This window comes from Gopherus flavomarginatus, chromosome 2 (assembly GCF_025201925.1).
Source record: "Gopherus flavomarginatus isolate rGopFla2 chromosome 2, rGopFla2.mat.asm, whole genome shotgun sequence".
Classification (NCBI taxonomy): Eukaryota; Metazoa; Chordata; order Testudines; family Testudinidae; genus Gopherus; species Gopherus flavomarginatus.
The window spans coordinates 252,736-270,846 of record NC_066618.1 but is presented as its reverse complement, the minus strand read 5'-3'; the positions used below and the strand labels follow the sequence as shown (position 1 = coordinate 270,846).

Here is an 18,111-nt window from a genome sequence, read left to right as displayed (position 1 = left end):
GTGAGGAAGACAAACTTTTGAGGCAAACAGAGCTCTTCGTCAGGTGAAGAGGAACTCCGTGTGGCTCGAAAGTTTGTGTTTCTCACCAACAGAAGTTGCTCCAGTAAAAGATATTACCTCACCCACCTAAGTCAAATATCTCACTAAAGTAATGGACCCAGTGAGATTGAGCAAACGCTTTCTTAGTCCCATTCAGATGTGTGTTTGTCAGCAGCCAGACATGGCTGGTGAACACACATGGAAGGGGATGTAGTCCTGGGAGAGCATGCATAGGGGTGTTCAGGCATATAGAGTGTAATGACTTTGGGACAGTGGGAGCCTGATCAAAGGTATATGGACAAGCGGCTAGAATACGAGTCTTACAGCGATTCAGTCTTTTAGAATGGCTGCCCTCCACCCCCCTGCAGCCCGGTTCAGGCTGCATAACGTGATGCATTAGCTGCTTTCTGCTGCTTCTCTTCTGTCCTATCTAGATTGTTATACTGTGCTTTTTACATGGTGTCTAATCCCTTCTCTCTGAAGCTTCATAGGGTGTGGCAGTTTTTCAGATGTACACAAGGGTATCCCAAGAGGAATTGAATTTTGGGCATTGAATTGGTATCTGGCTGCTGTTCCTGCGCTTTGCCCATTCTCCAGTTGGAAAGAACCTTTCCTTGGGCCTTTTCCTGAGATGAGGGGGTATGCACTTGCCACTCCGCTCCTTCTCTATAGCTGTCAAGAGCAAGCCCCCCTCACTCATCCAGTGGTGGTTATAGATGGTAACTCCTCATCCACTGTAAATAGGATGCCCAGCTGCTGAGACTGGGGCTTATGTGAGCTTCACCATACCCATGGAGACCTGTTAGAACAGCAGTTCTCAAACTGTTGTACTGGTGACCCCTTTCACACAGCGAGCCTCTGAGTCAGACTCTGCCTTAAATATATAAAAAGTGTTTTTCGTTTATAACATCATTATAAATGCAGGAGGAAAAGTGGGTTTGAGGTGGAGGCTGACAGCTTGTGATGCCCCCATGTAAGAACCTTATGACCCCCTGAGGGGTCCCAACCCCCAGTTTGCAAACCCCTGTGTTAGAATATTAGTCCTCAGATGCTCCAGACCTTTGACTTGATTGTTGACCTTGCTAGCTAGGCTGTTTGCTCATCTGGGAAAGGAGTCATCTGCAGGGACGATGCCCTGCTCCTTCAGATCATGCGGCCGGGGCGTGACTGGTTCCTCTGCAGGATGCATAGCTGCCATGGCAGCTCTGCTGCTGTGCACACTGCACTCATGACACAGCACTACAGGGGTAGGGTTACTCTATGGTGAAGGCAGCTGGCAATTCTTTTTCCTCTATGTGCTCTAAAGTGAACATTCTGATCTGGGCTAGGGAATAACAAAATATACTGAGCTAGTGAAGCTGGTGTGCAACCACCTAAGTTAGTTAGCTGTGTTGCTGCAGGTGTATTTTTTTCACACCCCTGACTAGCATAGCCATGCCAGTATGAGGCACATAAGGCCATGTCTACACTACAAACTGGTCGACACAAGTTATGTCGTTGTGCAAGTGTGCAGGACCACTAATCATCTGCTGTGCAGGACTGTAACTCTCAGCAATGGGCAGGACATAGTGGATGGATTTGCAGCAATAGGTTTCTCGAACAGCAGTGGGGCAATAGACTGCACACATGCCCCTATTTTCACAATTTAGTCTTAAATCAATTTTCAGCTCTATACAATTTCAGACAGAATTATTGGCACTTATAGTATCTGGCCATACATTTATGTCAGACAATAACAGACAAGACAGAATTGGTAAATGGGCCCAAGTTACCACATTCTGCAGTATTAGGAAGTCCTTCCATCTTACATGATAGTTGTCGCCTTCTCTGATCTCTTGGTCTGGTCCTTCTGTCCCATTCTTCAGTTTCTGCTCCAGTGTATATCCAGTTTGGGCCCAGGTTCACTTAGGTCTTTTATACATTTCTACTTAATCTTGATCTGATTGGGTTGTAGCATATCAGTCCTTTGGATTTTAGGTAACCCATACATTATGCATGCTCAAGCCTCAGTTACCCAATGGCTGATAAAATTTGTGAATGGCAAAAAGATTGGCAGAGTAGTAGATGAAGACAGGACAGTCACACAGTGATCTGGATCACTTGGTAAACTAGGTCCATTCAAATAAAATGCAGACATACCTGCAGAGTGGAGGACTGTTTCCTGGAAAATGGTGACAGAACAGGATTTAGGGGCCACCGTGGACAAGCAACAGAACAGGAGCTCTCAGTGTTATCCAGTGAAAAAAATGCTAATACAATCCTTGAATGCATAAACAGGGAGTGATGAGTTGGCGCAAAGAGGTGAGTTTACCTTTGTGTGCACTGCTAATGAGATCAATACTAGAATACTTCATACAGTTCTCGTATCCACAGATTTAGAAGGATGTTGAAAAATCTAAGCAGCTGCAGAAAAGAACCACAGAAATACACCTCTACCCTGCTATAACCTGATATAACAGGTTCGCATTTAGCACGGTAGCAGCAGGGCTTCAGCTGCTACTGGGAGCCCAGGGCCCTTTAAATCACTGCTGGAGCCCTGCTGCCGCTACCCCGGGGGTGCAGCAGCAGGACTTGGGCAGACCTTTAAATCACTGCTGGAGGCCTGCCACTGCTACCCCAGAGCTGCAGCAGCGGGGCTCGGGCAGCCCTTTAAATCACTGCTGGAGCCCTGCCACTGCTACCCCAGGACTGCAGCAGCGGGGATCGGGCAGCCCTTTAAATTACCGCTGGAGCCCTGCTGCCGCTTACCCCAGGGCTGCAGCAGCGGGGCTCGGGCAGCCTTTTAAATCACTGCTGGAGCCTTGCTGCCGCTACCCCAGGGCTGCAGCAGCGGGGCTCCGGCAGCCCTTTAAATCACTGCTGGAGCCCTGCTGCCGCTACCCCAGGGCTGCAGCAGCGGGGCTCGGGCAGCCCTTTAAATCACCGCTGGAGCCCTGCTGCAGCTACCCCAGGGCTGCAGCGGCAGGGCTTGGGCAGGCCTTTAAATCACCGCTGGAGCCCTGCCACTGCTACCCCAGGGCTGCAGCAGCGGGGCTCGGGTGGCAATATAAAGGGTCCGGGCTCCCCTCAGTGGCCAGAGCCCGGAGCTCTTTAAATCACTGCCAGAGCCCAGCCGCTGCTACCCCAGGGCTGTGGCAGTGGGGCTTGCCAGCAATTTAAAGGGTCCGGGCTCCCCGCAGCCAGATCCCCAGGCTCTTCAAATAACCACTGCAGCCCTGCCACTGCTACCCCAATATAACAGCATTTCACATATAATGCGGTAGGGATTTTTGGCTCCCCACGACCGTGTTATATTGGGGTAGAGGTGTAGTATAAGGGCTGGAGAACATGCCTTATACTGACACACTTAATGAGCTCAATCTGTTTAGTTTATGAAAAAGACAATTGAGAGGTGACTTGATTACAGTGTTCAACTACCTCCACAGGGAGGAAAGACTGGGTACTCTAGTAGAGAAAAGCAGAACAAGAAACAGTGTCTTGAAACAAGCCAGACAAGTTCAAATTAGAAATAAGGCATAATTTATCAGTGAGAGTTATATATATATATACACACTGATGCACACACTCTCTCTCTCTCTCTCTCTCACTTGGTGCTTTAATAGGACCAATTTCACAAAGCTGAAAAAAATATGAGCCAGACCAGCAGGAAAGAAGAATTTAATCAGAAAAATGTAAATGATAATTTGGAATCATTTAAGAATAGTTTACTAGATACCCAAAAAGCCACAATAGAGGAAAACGGCCATACTGGTAAAACACCGACCTGGGTTAGAGGGGAAGTGAAGGAAACTATAAAATAGATAACAAATGGAAGAAAGGGAAAGTGGATAGTAATGAATATAAATCAGAAGTTAGGAATTGTAGCGAATTGAAAAGGGAATCAAAGGACACAAGGAGAAATCTATGTTAAGGACAATAAGATATATGTTAGGAACAAAAATAATCCTATGATATTGGTCCATTACTAGATGGAAATGGTAGAATTATCAATTATAATGCACTAAAGGCTGAAGTGTTCAATAATAATAATATGTTCAATAATAGTGTTGTGAATTTGGGGAAGAAAAAGATGATACAGTCTCATCATATAGTGATAACACTTTTTCCATTCCTCTATCTCTGGAGGATGTTAAACAGCAGCTACTAAAGGCAGACATTTTTATATCAGTAGCTCCAGATAACTTACATTTAAGAATTTTAAAAGAGCTGGCCCAGGAGCTCACAGGACTGGAAGAAAGTTAATATGCCAATTTTTAAAAAAGGTAAACAGGACGATCTGGATAATTATAGGGCTGCAAAAGGAATAACGTGATCCAGTGGCTGGAAGTTGAAGCTAGACAATTTCAGATGGGAAACAGAGTGTTGTTTTTTAACCATGAGCGTAATTAACCATTGGAACAATTTACCAAGGCTCATAGTGGAGTCACCATCACTGACCATTTTAAAATCAAGATTGGATATTTTTCTAGAAGATATACTCTAGATATTAATATGGGGAAGTTCTATGGCTTGTGTTTTACAGGGGGTCAGAGAAAATGATCACAGTGGTCGCTTCAGGCTTTAGATTCTTTCCCCCAGTAATTACCATCTTCCACTGGGGATAAGAAGAACCAGCCCACAACACATGTACACAAATGCCTGTGGTGCAAGCTCATCTGGCAGCATATCCCAAGCTGCAAAGGAGCTGTCTGTATACCACTTTTAGTCACATAGTTCACTTAATAAGGTTGAGCTGCAGGCTGCCTTCTTGGCTGGACAGAGGATGGGTGAGCCCCTCACTCCCAGACAAATGGTCTCAGGCCTTGGGCAGTACACTCACTTATGCTGTGTTTTCTTACAGATAGATACTACACCTCAGATCTTTGAGGTGTAGTATCTACACAGCCAGTGGCAGCAAGCCTCTCAGCCCAGGTCAACAGAGTGTAGACAGCATTTTGAAGTTGTGGCTTGGTCTGGAGTTCAGACTTGAAAGCCCAGCTGTAAGGGTGTGGACTCAGCCCTATGGCACCTCCTGCTGATTGTCTCAGGGAATTAGCTCTCCAGCTATTGGAGTGCCCTCTGCAGGCCAGCGTCCTGCTATCGCTTGGCCCCTGTGTCCCTCCCAGACCCAGTGCCCTGTTATCTGGGGCACTGCCCCTTGGAAATAGCCCCTCATTCTTAGGGTCTCCCCTCCCCAGGGAACCCCCACCCACTATCCCCACCTCACCTCAGTATATGGCTACTAGCCGTCATCATCTAACCCCTGCGCCCTGGGGCAGACTGCAGTATCAGCCTACTCATCACTGGCAAGGTTGGGTTTTGTCTTGCTGCCTTTGCCTACTCCTAGGCTGTCCTCTGCAACCCCCAGTACCTATTAGCCCAATGCTAGGCCACAGCCTGGGGCCTTCCAGGCTGGAGCTCCCCAGCTCCTCTGCCTTTCCACAGCCCTACTCCACTCAAGTACGCTGTCTCTAGCTCCCTGCAGCTAGGCCCATCTCCCCCTACAGCCAGAGAAAGACTGTTCACTTGAGTGCCTGGCTCAAGCCTTTATAGGGCCAGCTGGGCCCTAACTGGTGCGTGATCCCAGCTGAACCTGCTTCCCACTCTGCCTGGGCTGTTCTCCCAGCCCTCCAGCCCTTTCCCAAGGCTGGTTTTAACCCTGTCAGGGCTGGAGCAGGTAACCACCCTGCTACACCAGCCTCTTTTCTTCCCGGAACCCAGTAGGTACACCAGCCTCTTCTCTAGACTTCAGAGCCCAAGTCACAATGTCTTCACAGCTATTAATTGTGAACCCAAGTCTCTTGACCCAGGATGGGAGGCTTACTACCAGAGGCTGTGTAGACATACCCTGAGATCCCTCAGCAGGGTCTACTGTGGTTGGCTGCTCCCTCCAATTTGGGGCATCTAATTGGTCTATGCATTTCCAGGACCCATGCATAGACCAATCCCTTATGGAAACAGTCTCACAGAATTGCTTTAACCTGACTAGGTCATATAAACCTTCCAGCACACTGCTACCTCATTTGTGGAGATATTCGCCCATTGGGGTGATGGCTTCCATATACATCCCATCCTAGTTCTTTTGCACACCCTGAAACCTTTTTCTATAAGCATCGTGTCACTTCAAACTTAAGCAGTAGAGTCTTTTTAACTGTTCATTGCCCCTGTATCAACTCTGTCCATCTGGCTATACACCTCCTATCATTTTGGGACCCTGTCAGGAAGTGAGACAATGGAGCTGGTCTGCAGGATCAACCTTACTCAAATCACAAGCCTTTTAAAGTCAGCTTGTCACGGAGTGTGGGGGAGTCCGGCCCTGCACCTCTCTTCCTGGGACCCACAGTGACTTTTAGCCAGCCAGTAAAACAGAAGGTTTATTGGACAACAGGAACACCGGTTACAGCAGAGCTTGCAGGCACAGTCAGGACCCCTCCCTCGAGTCCTTTTGGGCTTTCAGGGTGCTTGGATCCTAGCTAGGATACCCTGAATTCCGCCCATCCAGCCCCAAGCCCAAACTCAAACTGCTTCCCTCCTGCCACTCCCTTCCTTTGTTCCCCTTCCCGGGCAAAGGTGTTGACCTTTCCCCTCCCTTACCTAGCTCAGGTTACAGGCCCTGGCATCGTCCATCCCCTAAAGTCCTCCCCTGCTCTCCCACTCCCCACACAGACAGTCCCTACTGCATCACATCTCTCCCCCCTTCGAGACTGAACTGAGCGGGGTCACTCTGCCCAGTGACCTGGGGAAGTTCAGGGCCTCCTCTCCGGGACAACGCATCCGCTGTCAGGTTGGCACTTCCCTTCACATGGACCACGTCCATGTCATAGTCCTGCAGGAGCAGGCTCCACCTCAGGAGCTTGGCGTTGGCTCCTTTCATCTGGTGCAGCCAGGTCAGGGGAGAGTGGTCGGTGTACACGGTGAAGTGTCGCCCAAAGAGATATGGCTCTAGCTTCTTAAGGGCCCACACCATGGCCAGGCATTCCTTCTCGATGGCCGCGTAGCTTTGTTCCCGGGGTAGCAGCTTCTTACTCAGGTACACGATAGGGACTGTTTGTGTGGGGAGTGGGAGAGCAGAGGAGGACTTTAGGGGATGGACGATGCCAGGGCCTGTAACCTGAGCTAGGTAAGGGAGGGGAAAGGTCAACACCTTTGCCCGGGAAGAGGAACAAAGGAAGGGAGTGGCAAGAGGGAAGCAGTTTGAGTTTGGGCTTGGGGCTGGATGGGCGGAATTCAGGGTATCCTAGCTAGGATCCAAGCACCCTGAAAGCCCAAAAGGACTCGAGGGAGGGGTCCTGACTGTGCCTGCAAGCTCTGCTGTAACCGGTGTTCCTGTTGTCCAATAAACCTTCTGTTTTACTGGCTGGCTAAAAGTCACTGTGGGTCCCAGGAAGAGGGGTGCAGGGCCGGACTACCCCACACTCCGTGACAACTGGTGGCAGCGGTGGGATATACTGCACCCCGTGGACGGCGCTTCCTGCAGTAAGTGACTGGGGAGCAGTAAAACGAAGGGGTGACTAACTCCTGGGAGTGTGTGCCCAGTGAGAAGGACTTTGCAGTAACAGGGTCCCCCGGGGGATTGCAGCGAGCGGTCCCAGGGGCGAAGGAGTCGGCAGCTCGACCCTGGCAGAGAGGTGGTGACCTCACGAAGGGCTGGTGCACTAGGGGTCCCCCTGGAAACCGTGGGGAGCGGCGAGCACCCCGGCCTGTGAGTGGCCAGCAGGAAGATGTATGCCAAGCGGCGCAAGTGCGACCTGCTGGAGCTGTGCAAGCAGAGGGGGTTGCGCCCGGGGAGACACACCAAGGACCAGCTGATTGCCCAGCTGGAGCAGGGAGACCGCATGAATAAACGGAGCCCTATCTCTGAGGGAAGCAGCCGAGCAGATGCAGTGCAGGCACCAGTGTCTGTCCCCGCTGGGAGTGGTCAGCCGGCAGATGAGGGCTTCCCGAGACCCCCCCTTCCTAGGCGTAGAGGAAGGGCGGGGAGGAGCCCAGTGTATACCGAGGGCACCGTGACACCCCCGGCCAGCAGGGGAGCCTCACGGCGAAGCTCGCCCCCCAGCAGGGGATCCTCCCGGCAACGCTCGGCATCCGTGGAGCGGAGGCGGCTGGAATATGAAAGGGAGCTGAAACGGGAAGAGCTCGAGTTAAAGAGGCGAGAGCTGAAGGAGAAGGCAAAACAGCGTGAACATAAGGAGAACCAGCGTAAACATAAGGAAAACCAGCGCCAGCGTGAGTGGGAGGAGAAGAAAAAACAGCGTAAACATGAGCGGGAGGAGAAGGAAAAACAGCGTAAACATAAGCTGGAGCTGGCCCGGCTGGCGAGCAGTGGGGCCCCGGCTGCGGTGAGTGAGGGGGGACCCAAGCCTACAAAGAGCTTTGATAAGCACTTGCTGCCCCGGCGTAAGGAGGGGGAGGACATCGATACCTTCCTGACGGCCTTTGAGAATGCCTGCGAGCTGCACAGGGTTGACCCTGCAAACAGGATCGCAGTTCTCACCCCCTTACTGGACTCCACAGCCGTGGAGGTGTACAGCCGACTGAAAGGGGCGGAGGCAGGGGACTACAAACTGTTCAAACAGGCCCTGGCATCGTCCATCCCCTAAAGTCCTCCCCTGCTCTCCCACTCCCCACACAGACAGTCCCTACTGCATCACACAGCTATATCCCTCCCTATAGCTCTTTACATTGGGGCAACAATTTGATATCAAGGCTCCCTGCAGAATTGGCTTCCCATGGTCTCACCCTACTTATCCTGCTCTGCTTCTCTCCATTTGCAGTTCATGCTGATGGTGCTTTTCATGATTTTCCTGCTCTTCTACCTGGTGTTTTCGCTGCTCTTCCTTTATGTTTTTACTGGTTCCTGTGTCAGGTCACTCCCTTTCACAGTCCACTAATCTCTGTTGCTCCTGACTGTGGAATCCTTTTATTTACTCTTACTTGAGAGTGATATGGAGACAAAAGGAAATAGATAACAAAAAGAGTCCACAGCAGCTGTGTGGAGCGCTGGCTTGGGTAACGTGGGCTATGTATTTATTTGCTTATCTGTGCTAACCCAAGGATTTCCCATTGCTGCATTCCAGTTGACTAATAAACCCTGCTTTGTTTGGAAAAGGCTGTCTGGTGTCACTTCAAATACTTGCTGAAGTACATTGATTCCTGAAGAGTGTAAAAGTCTCTAACTATGAGTCTATCTCAGTTGGGCTTGCAGGGCAGAGCTCACAGTGTGAAATAGGACTGCTGGAACCCAGAGGCTCAGGGCTGGTCTACACTACAAAATCAAGTTGACTTGCGTCGACATACAGCCACCACAGCAATTAAAGGGATGGTTCTTATTCACACTTGCTCCTTCTGTCGGTGGTGCATGTCCTCACCAGGAGCACTTTCACCAAGTGAGGTGGGGCATTGTGGGACACTGAAAGCAGGAGCCCAGCAGCTCTGCATGAGGCTCACAGCTACCCCAGTACTGATAGCCCAAGTGTCAGCCAGACACAGGCTCACACCAGGTCCCCCATCCTGGCACTGACAGCCCGAACTGTCAGCCTGGCACAGGACTCACAGCTCCCCCCCCCCAACAGCACTGAGAGCCTGAGCCATCAGCTGGGCATGGGCTCACAGCTGCCCCCCCTCCACCTCCCCATTGGTGCTGGGGCAGAAGGGAGGGCTCCAGCTGTCAGCCTCACTGGGGGCTGGCAGCCAACAGACTGCGTAAGTAATGCAGTGTCTACACAGATACTGTGTCGCCCTAACTACTGTGACATCAGTGTTACTTCTCTCATGGAGGTGGAGTTATGATGTCGGTGTAGCAGGGGACAGGGTAACAGGGCAGAAGCTGCATTCTAGTGCAGACACCAAATAATTAGGTCTACATAAGTTGCCTTGTGTTGACCCAACTCTGTACTGTAGACCAGGCCTCAGACTGGAAGGCATTGGAGGAGTGGTGCCTGCTTGGTGGTCAGGGAAAGAGGGCTGGCGCAGGCGTGTTAGTGCCTGGTCCCTGGCAGGGGTGTGTATGTGTTGGCACCTGGCAGGGGTGGCTCCAGGCCCCAGCACGCCAAGCGCATGCTTGGAGCAGCAAGCCGCAGGGGGTGCTCTCCCGGTGCTGCGAGGATGGCAGGCAGGCTGCCTTTTGTGGCTTGCCTGCGGAGGGTCCACTGGTCCCGTAGCTTTGATGGACCTCCCGCAGGCACGGGGAGGTCCACCGAAGCCGCGGGACCAGTGGACCCTCTGCAGGCAAACTGCCAGAGGCAGCCTGCCTGCTGTGCTTGGGGCGGCAAAATCCTTAGAGCTGCCCCTGGCACCTGGACAATGTTGGGGGAGGTGATGTTAGTGCCTGATCCCTGGCATGGGACCAGGGAGTATCAGGGGAGGGGTTTTGATGCCCACTCCTTGGAGGGGAGGGGAAGAGGGAGTGGCAAGGGTGTGTGGTGATGCCCAGTCCCTGGGGGACAGGGAGGAGATGTGAGGGAAGGAAGACTTGTCAGGGCCTGGTGTGAGGAATGGGAGTGGTGCAAGTAAGGAAGGGTTGTCAATGCCGAGACCCTGGCTAAGGGGGGGCAGAGAGGATGTTAGGTGCCAGAGGGATGTCAGTGCCTGGCTGAAGGGGGCACAGTGGTTCTGAGTTGGGGATGCGTGTCAGTGCCCAGTTGAGTGGGGAAGGCCTGTGGGTGGGGCAGGGGTGTCAGTGTTCGGCTGAGGGGGGCAGGGCATGCAGGTGGGGAAGGCGTGCAATTGCCCAGCTGAGGGGAAAGGGGTGCAGGAGAGGTGTCGGTGCTCAGCTGAGAGGGGCACAGCAGGTGGGAGTGGGGTGTCAGTGCCCGGCTGAGCAGGGCACAGGGGGTGGGGGAGGTGTGTCAGTGCCTGGCTGAGGGCAGGGGGACAGCAGGTGCGGGTGGGGTGTCAGTGCCCGGCTGAGGGGCACAGTGGGTGTGGGGGGGAGGAGTGTCAGTGCCCAGCTGAGGTGGGCACAGCCGATGGGGGAGGGGTGTCAGTGCCTGGCTGAGGGGGGCAGGGCTATGGGTAGGGGAGGGGTTTAATTGCCCTGCTGAGTGGGGCAGGATTGTCAGTGCCAATGTAAGGGGGGCACAGTGGGTGCAGATGGGCATCAGTGCCCAGCTGGGGGGGAAACAGCGGGTGCAGTTGTCATAAACAGATAGCTAAGGGTTAATGTCTCTTTCACCTGAAAAAAGTAACCTGAAGCACCTGACCAGAGGACCAATCAGGAAACAGGATTTTTTTCAACTCTGGGTGGAGGGAAGTTTGTGTCTGAGTTCTTGGTCTTCTGCCTGAATCTCTCTCAGCTAGAGAAGGATTTTTCTATTTCCTGCTTTCTAATCTTCTGTTTCCAAGTTGTGAGTACAAAGTTGGTTTTTTGTTTTGTATTTACATGTCTATAGTTGCTGGAGTGCTTTGAATTGTATTCTTTTGAATAAGGCTGTTTATTCATATTTCTTTTAAGCAATTGACCCTGTATTTGTCACCTTAATACAGAGAGACCATTTGTATGTGTTTTTCTTTCTTTTTTATATAAAGCTTTCTTTTAAGACCTGTTGGAGTTTTTCTTTAGTGAGGAACTCCAGGGAATTGGGTCTGCAGCTCACCAGGGAATTGGTGGGAGGAAGAAGTCAGGGGAAAACCTGTGTGTGTTAGATGTACTAGCCTGACTTTGCATTCACTCTGGGTGAGGGGGGAAGAGAGATTAACTCTCGGTACTTCTGTTTTCCAAGGCTGGGAACGGGGAGGGTGGAATCTCTCTGTTTAGATTCATGGAGGTTGCTTCTGTGTATCTCTCCAGGAACACCTGGAGGGGGGGGGGAAGGGAAAAGGTTTATTTCCCTTTGTTGTGAGACTCAAGGGATTTGGGTCTTGGGGTCCCCAGGGAAGGTTTTTGGGGGGACCAGAGTGCCCCAAAACACTAATTTTTTGGGTGGTGGCAGCAGTACCAGGTCCAAGCTGGTAACTAAGCTTGGAGGTTTTCATGCTAATCCCCATATTTTGGACGCTAAGGTCCAAATCTGGGACTAGGTTACTGACATGAGTGGCAGTGGTGAGATAGAATCCACAAGCCAGTGGGAATATTATATTTTTCTTTTCTCTGCTAGGGGCTTTTTAGCAGAGAGAAACAGTTTGGTTTTAAGGGAACCAGAGAGAATTTTTTTTTCCTCTGCTCTCTCTGGCAGTTGTGGCTTGCATATTAAGCAAGAAACCATTAAGCTGTGACAAACAGGTCTTTTGTCGGACAATAGCACTCCCATTAGGAGTCATATACCAGCACTATACTCATGAAAATAAAGTGGTTTTTCTGGTTTACTTTACATTGAAAAAAATTAGCTAGGAAAAAAGGGAAAAAGGCACTGTTGCTAGGCAGACCCCAGGAGGCAACAGAGCCTGCAGTTCCAAAGATAAACACCAGAGGGCACCCCAACACAAGAAAACAAGATGTCACGAAAACCAGAGGCAGTACAGCTCAAAGCAATGGAAAAACAGATAGAACTGCTCAGAACACAGATGGCCAGAGATGAGGCAACTCACAAACAACAGATGGAAAGGCTACAAAAAAAAGAAGAAGCCAACAATGCAGCCCACCAACGAGAGTTGGAAAAACAGAGGGAGACCCACCGACAGGCCATGGAATTAGAAAAGGCTAAGCAAAACACAGCCAACCCTAACAACCCTGCGCCAATGATTGTTCCACAGCACAGGAAATTTCCCACCTACAAGGCAGGTGATGACACCGAGGCCTTCTTGGAAAATTTTGAAAGAGCCTGTCTTGGGTACCGCATCCCTGAAGACTAGTACATGGTAGAATTGAGGCCACAGCTCAGTGGACCTTTAGCAGAGGTGGCAGCTGAAATGCCTAAGGAGAACATGAACGACTATAAACTTTTTCAAACCAAGGCCAGATACAGAATGGGGATCACCCTGGATCATGCCCGTCGGTGTTTCAGAACCCAAAAGTGGAAACCAGATGTGTCATTTCCCAAACACGCCTACTACGTTGGGAAAAATTAAGAGGCCTGGATATCAGGACACAATGTTAAAACCTTGGAAGAACTGCACCTCCTCATACAAATGGAGAAGTTCTCGGATGGAGTTCCTGAGAATATAACATGGTACATACAAGATGGATAACCCAAAAATCTCGCTGAGGCGGGGGAAATTGAAGCCAGATGGATGGAAGTGGCAGAAAGCAAGAAAGCTACTGTCAAGGGGAACGAATACCCCAGGGGGCACACCGACCATAAACCCTACAACCGAGGGCAGCCAAAAACCCCACCTACAACCCAAGTAAAGCCACAGACACAGTATTCTTCCACCTCACCAGTTTCCAGTAACTCACCTCGGCCCAGTGACCCATCAGATGGAAGATGCTTTAAGTGTAATGAACTGGGACATATCAAGGCCAACTGTCTAAAGAACGCCATCCGAGTGCAGTTCATTACACCACCATCAAACAAAAGATCCCCAGGCCCGGATGCCTCTCAAATACCCTTGGAGCGAAGGGAAAATTTGAGAGTGGGTGGAAAGAAGGTTACTGAGTGGAGAGACACGAGGGCACAAGTGTCAGCTATCCACCAATCCTTCGTAGACCCCAAATTCATCAACCCAAAGGCCAAAGTGACAATTTACCCCTTCATGTCACAAGCGGTAGACTTACCTACAGCTGAACTGCCTGTCCAGTACAAAGGCTGGTCAGGAATGTGGACTTTTGCAGTCTATGACAATTATCCTATCCCCATGCTACTGGGGGAAGACTTGGCCAATCAGGTGAAGCAGGCCAAGCGAGTGGGAATGGTTACACGTAGCCAAACCAGGCAAGCTTCCAGACCCATTCCTGTTCCTGAGCCATCCACAGACGCCCCGTCTGTGTTACCAGAGACCCAGACAGAGGTAGTGGACCCGGATTCCATGCCAACCACTGAAACAGCCACAGCACCTCCAGTCCCAGGCCCGGAACTGGAACAGCAACCAGCACCAGCAAGTGCAACTACATCTTCAAACTCAATGCCAGAGGGCGCCAGCGAGCCAAAACTGGCAGAAGCAGCAGACAGCCATACCCAAAAGGCTCAGCCAGAGCCTGAAATACCCTCAGGTGCACCAGCGGAGAGCAGTTCACCAGCAACGAAAACCACCCCATCACCTACATCGCTTCCCGAGGGACCAAGCCCAAGTCCACAGTCTGAGGAAGAACTGGTGACCCCAGCCTCAAGGGAACAGTTCCAGACTGAGCAGGAAGCAGATGACAGCCTTCAGAAAGCTTGGGCGGCGGCACGGAGCACCCCACCGCCTCTCAGCTCTTCTAATCGATCCCGGTTTGTTATAGACCAAGGACTTTTATACAAGAAGATTCTTTCTGGTGGACACTGGGAAGAATGGCAGCCACAAAAACAGTTGGTAGTTCCAACTAAGTACCGGGGGAAGCTCTTAAGCTTAGCCCATGATCATCCCAGTGGCAATGCTGGGGTGAACAGAACCAAGGACCGGTTGGGAAAGTCCTTCCACTGGGAGGGGATGGGCAAGGATGTTGCCAAGTATGTCCGGTCTTGTGAGGTATGCCAAAGAGTGGGAAAACCCCAAGACCAGGTCAAGGCCCCTCTCCAGCCACTCCCCATAATTGAGGTCCCATTTCAGCGAGTAGCTGTGGATATTCTGGGTCCTTTCCCAAAAAAGACACCCAGAGGAAAGCAGTACGTACTGACTTTAGTGGACTTTGCTACCCGATGGCCAGAAGCAGTAGCTCTAGAACACCAGGGCTAACACTGTGTGCCTGGCCCTAACAGACATCTTTGCCAGGGTAGGTTGGCCCTCCGACATCCTTACAGATTGAGGATCTAATTTCCTGGCAGGGACCATAGAAAAACTGTGGGAAACTCATGGGGTGAATCACTTGGTTGCCACCCCGTACCACCATCAAACCAATGGCCTGGTGGAAAGGTTTAATGGAACTTTGGGGGCCATGATACGTAAATTCATCAATGAATACTCCAATAATTGGGACCTAGTGTTGCAGCAGTTGCTGTTTGCCTACAGGGCTGTACCACATCCCAGTTTAGGGTTTTCATCGTTTGAACTTGTGTATGGTCACGAGGTTAAGGGGCCATTACAGTTGGTGAAGCAGCAATGGGAGGGGTTTACACCTTCTCCAGGAACTAACATTCTGGACTTTGTAAGCAACCTACAAAGCACCCTCCGACACTCCTTAGCCCTTGCTAAAGAGAACCTAAAGAATGCTCAGGAAGAGCAAAAGGCCTGGTATGACAGACATGCCAGAGAACGTTCCTTCAAGGTAGGAGACCAGGTTATGGTCTTGAAGGCGCAACAGGCCCATAAGATGGAAGCATCATGGAAAGGGCCATTCACGGTCCAAGAGCGCCTGGGAACTGTGAACTACCTCATAGCATTTCCTAATTCCTCACTAAAACCTAGAGTTTACCATGTTAATTCTCTCAAGCTTTTCTATTCCAGAGACTTACAGGTTTGTCAGTTTACAGTCCAGGGAGAGGATGCTAAGTGGCCTGAAGGTGTCTACTACGACGGGAAAAAAGACGGTGGCGTGAAAGAGGTGAACCTCTCAACCACCCTGGAACGTCTGCAGCGGCGACAAATCAAGGAGCTGTGCACTAGCTTCTCCCCATTGTTCTCAGCCACCCCAGGACGGACTGAACGGGCATACCACTCCATTAACACAGGTAATGCTCACCCCATTAGAACCCCACCCTACCGGGTGTCTCCTCATGCCCAAGCTGCTATAGAACGGGAGATCCAGAACATGCTACAGATGGGTATAATCCGCTCATCTACCAGTGCATGGGCATCTCCAGTGGTTCTGGTACCCAAACCAGATGGGGAAATACACTTTTGCGTGGACTACCGAAGGCTAAATGCGGTAACTCATCCGGACAACTATCCAATGCCACGCACCGATAAGCTATTGAAGAAGTTGGGACGTGCTCAATTCATCTTTACAATAGACTTAACCAAGGGGTACTGGCAAGTACCACTAGATGAACCTGCCAAGGAGAGGTCAGCATTTGTCACCCATGCGGGGGTGTATGAATTCAATGTCCTTCCTTTCGGCCTTCAAAATGCACCCGCCACCTTCCAGAGGCTGGTAGATGGTCTACTAGCAGGACTGGGAGAATTTGCAGTTGTCTACCTCGATGATGTCGCCATTTTTTCAGACTCCTGGCCCGAACACCTACTACACCTGGAAAAGGTCTTTGAGCGCATCAGGCAGGCCGGACTAATTGTTAAGGCCAAAAAGTGTCAAATAGGCCAAAACAGAGTGACTTACCTCGGGCACCAGGTGGGTCGAGGAACCATAAACCCCCTACAGGCCAAGGTGGATGCTATCCAAAAGTGGCCTGTCCCAAGGTCAAAGAAACAGGTCCAATCCTTCTTAGGCTTGGCCGGGTACTACAGGCGATTTGTACCACACTACAGCCAAATCGCTGCCCCACTGACCGACCTGACCAAAAAGACCCAGCCAAATGCAGTTAACTGGACTGATGAGTGTCAAAAGGCCTTTACCCAACTTAAGGCAACGCTTATGTCTGACCCTGTGCTCAGGGCCCCGGACTTTGACAAGCCATTCCTAGTAACCACGAATGCATCTGAGCGTGGTATAGGAGCAGTGCTCATGCAGAAAGCAACAGATCACAACTTCCATCCTGTCGTGTTTCTCAGCAAGAAACTGTCTGAGAGGGAAAGTCACTGGTCAGTCAGTAAAAAGGAATGCTATGCCATTGTGTACGCTCTGGAAAAGCTACGCCCATATGTTTGGGGACGGCGGTTCCAGCTACAAACTGACCATGCTGCACTAAAGTGGCTTCATACTGCCAAGGGGAACAACAAGAAACTTCTTCGTTGGAGTTTAGCTCTCCAAGATTTTGATTTTGAAATTCAGCACATCACAGGAGCTTATAGACTCATAGACTCTAGGACTGGAAGGGACCTCGAGAGGTCATCGAGTCCAGTCCCCTGCCCTCATGGCAGGACCAAATACTATCTAGACCATCCCTGATAGACATTTATCTAACCTACTCTTAAATATCTCCAGAGATGGAGATTCCACAACTTCCCTAGGCAATCTATTCCAGTGTTTAACTACCCTGACAGTTAGGAACTTTTTCCTAATGTCCAACCTAAATCTCCCTTGCTGCAGTTTAAGCCCATTGCTTCTTGTTCTATCATTGGAGGCTAAGGTGAACAAGTTTCCTCCCTCCTCCTGATGACACCCTTTTAGATACCTGAAAACTGCTATCATATCCCCTCTCAGTCTTCTCTTTTCCAAACTAAACAAACCCAATTCCTTCAGCCTTCCTTCATAGGTCATGTTCTCAAGACCTTTAATCATTCTTGTTGCTCTTCTCTGGACCCTCTCCAATTTCTCCACATCTTTCTTAAAATGCGGTGCCCAGAACTGGACACAATACTCCAGTTGAGGCCTAACCAGCGCAGAGTAAAGCGGAAGAATGACTTCTCGTGTCTTGTTTACAACACACCTGTTAATGCATCCCAGAATCACGTTTGCTTTTTTTGCAACAGTATCACACTGTTGACTCATATTAAGCTTGTGGTCCACTATGATCCCTAGATCTCTTTCTGCCATACTCCTTCCTAGACAGTCTCTTCCCATTCTGTATGTGTGAAACGGATTGTTCCTTCCTAAGTGGAGCACTTTGCATTTATCTTTATTGAACTTCATCCTGTTTACCTCACACCATTTCTCCAACTTGTCCAGATCATTTTAACAAAGTAGCTGATGCACTCTCCCGTGAGAGTTTCCCAGAATCTAGTAGTTAAAAACTGTTCTTAAAATGTAAAAGTCTGTTAGTTATATACTTAGTGGTATATGTAAAGGTGCATGTGTTGTAGTAATCTGTTTATTTTAAAGTTCTAGAAGGAAATCGCCGCCAGTGAGCTTCCCCACTGTCTGCAATTTGGGGGGTGTGTCATAAACAGATAGCTAAGGGTTAATGTCTCTTTCACCTGAAGAAAGTAACCTGAAGCACCTGACCAGAGGACCAATCAGGAAACAGGATTTTTTTCAACTCTGGGTGGAGGGAAGTTTGTGTCTGAGTTCTTGGTCTTCTGCCT

General features: G+C 50.3%; 1 protein-coding gene across 1 annotated transcript in view; it reads right to left on the bottom strand.

The window, feature by feature from the left end:
- The window catches only part of IQCA1L (IQ motif containing with AAA domain 1 like), a 139,723-nt gene extending 131,129 nt beyond the window's left edge, over nt 1-8,594 (bottom strand). Inside the window, exon 1 of the mRNA XM_050942847.1 lies at nt 8,441-8,594. The gene's annotated coding sequence lies outside the window, so the exon portion shown is untranslated. The remainder of the gene's footprint in view (nt 1-8,440) is intronic.
- Between the last annotated feature and the right edge of the window lie 9,517 nt (nt 8,595-18,111).